Source organism: Cupressus sempervirens, chromosome 5 (genome assembly GCF_028749045.1).
Source record: "Cupressus sempervirens isolate cs-2001-9-10 chromosome 5, ASM2874904v1, whole genome shotgun sequence".
NCBI classification, from domain to species: domain Eukaryota; kingdom Viridiplantae; phylum Streptophyta; class Pinopsida; order Cupressales; family Cupressaceae; genus Cupressus; species Cupressus sempervirens.
Genome location: NC_143122.1, coordinates 611,735,814 through 611,738,477, shown reverse-complemented (window position 1 = coordinate 611,738,477; position 2,664 = coordinate 611,735,814).

The following is a 2,664-nucleotide window of genomic DNA, read 5'->3' as shown; positions in this document are numbered from 1 at the left end:
CTTATATCCTTCTTTCTTCTCCAAATGATGTAGCTCCAAATGATGTGAGTCCTAAAATCAAGTCTTAACGTCGTTTTGGGATATTTAGGAATTGGTGGTATCTCGTCAAACAAGGGATTAACATTGATGTGTTCAAATGTACCTTGGAGGATTTTGATGGTTGATTCTTGATAAGATCTTATAGGTGCCATTATTGCATTTGACAACTCCAAAACTTGTGTCCTAATGAGTGCTGGCATGATACCTCAAAATGCAGATGCAGTGGAGGGAAACTTAAATGAACTTTATGCCTTCCAAGTGCGCACCTAGACTACCAACTACACACTTGAAGTGTGCAGTTGGTAAAAAAAGGGTTGCAGTTGGTAAAATAGAGTTGCAGGGTGCCTAAAATGCAAATTTTGAGTGTTTTGAGTGATTTAGAGTGTTTTCTAAGGTCTTGAGATGCAATGCAAGTTGTGAAAGTGCAGATTAGGGTTCTGGAACCTAGAATGAAACACCTAATTACCAAGTGTTCCCTAAAACTACCAACTATGTCTTGAAACTACCAACTACGTCCATGAAGTGTGCAGTTGGTAAAAGAGAGTTGCAATTGGTAAAAAAGGTCAAAACTCTATAATTAAGATGTGGGTATGCAAGATATGAGTGTTTTAAAGATTTTTAAGTGTTTAGGGATGTTATGCAATGTGAGAAAATGTTAAATGACATAGGGTTTTGATATGCAAAGCACAAATGTCCTAGGGATCTTATGCAAGTGCAAATGCAAGGTGTCATTTTGAAGGTATGCAAGATGAAGATTATAATATGCAAAATGAAAGTTATGGTTATGTTTTGGATTTGGTAAGGATGCTAAAGGTAGGTGTGCGCAAAGTGGACTATGCAAGGGATGGTTTCCTAGGGTTGATAATGACATTTAGGCTATGCAAAATGAGGATAGGTGGTTAAGAAGACAAGTTGGTTGATGGACAATTTGATAGGGTTTGGTAGTGAAAATGATGCTAGGGTTTGAATAATGCAATATGAGGGGGATAAACCACTAAGGAGTCAAAAATGACATTTAAGAATATGATTATGCTAATGATAGAGGTATACGTAAGGATTTTTGAACTTAGGTGAAATCTTGACAAGATTTTGACAATGTTTAATATTTTGACAAGGTTTTGCAAGTTTCCAAAGTGTAAATTTGAATGTTAGCTTTTATCTTGATTATGTTTTACACACACGCACGACACATTAAGACAAGAATAGCTATTGTTAAAAGTGAACAATCACACCACAACCTAGGCTTTAAGACTATATCCACTTAATTCCTACTTGAACCAATGTTCAACCGAGCTTATCCAAAGTGGACAACTTAGGACCTTGGCACCACAGGCTCCCCCTTATAGCGTACTCACTTCTCGGGGCTACCAAGATCTGCGTCTTAAGGGGCATGACTTCCCAAGGGACTGTTGTCTCTACTAAGGACCGCGAGAATGTAGGATGTCTTCATGGGTAGGGGTGACCCCTTGAGCCAGTGGATAGAAAGGATTTTGGCCACTAAAACATGGTTTTTAGTAAGGGAATTTCATTCAACAAGTGATGATAAAATTCCTCAAAGGGTCTTCCAGCCTCAAGAACAGAGGTTTGACACACCATAAGGGTACTGGAGGAGAGCTATCACTCAGCAATACCACCAACACGGCTTTCACCGTAATCAAGTTTTATATAGCAGCTGGAACATTGACTTGGCTTTTGGCTCATTACCACTCTAAGGTCATCCCTTGGCATACCCAATATCGAGTATCTTGGTCCAAGGCAAGCCTCCTATAGAAGTTACATGGATTTCTCTTACACCCAAGATCCACGAATGGCAAGGTGAGATGATACATCCAATGCAACTCTTAGGGATTTAAACACTGTAGACACACCAGAAAGAAAATAAATAAGTAAATTTTAAGCACCAAACAAAGTGTTATTTAATCTAATAAATCCACACACATGATTTTGACAAACACACAATGGTCTTCGACAACGTCCTGCAAAGCAAGCATTAGTAGTTTGTTATGATCATGTCTTCATCCCACGATTGCCGCATGTTGTAATGAGACCATTAGTAACACAATAAAAATATACATTTCTTAACACCATTAATGCATTACTAATTTTTAATTTAACTTCAATGCATCTGTTAAACAACTTCACTAATGAGAGAAATAAATAAATAATTTAGATGTAAATTTTTTTTATCAAATTGACGCCTTCGATTTTGCGAAAGAAATTCATGACAAAGACAGATAATGCACTACTCAATGCTAGGTTGATGGAAAATAGTGTTAAAAATGACAAATAACTTTACAAATGGCAACATTTTTGAATTTTTTAAGCTGTTTGCACAAACACGTTGACATCGCACATGTTTGGGTGAACATGTGCCTATTCTTTTTTTGATGGCCAAAATATTTGGGGGCATGTTTGCCCAAACATACATTCACATGAACATGGCAAGCATGTTCGCACAAACGTCATGTTCGGGCGAACATGCAAAATTCAAATTTTTTTACCTTTCTTTTTTTTGTTTTTTTTTGTTTTTTCATCTTTTGACTTCCACAATTGCAGGAGAATGATCTCCTACTGTAAAATAAAAAATGTCAAAATGTGCTGCTCAGAGCAAGCTTTCCAACGAAT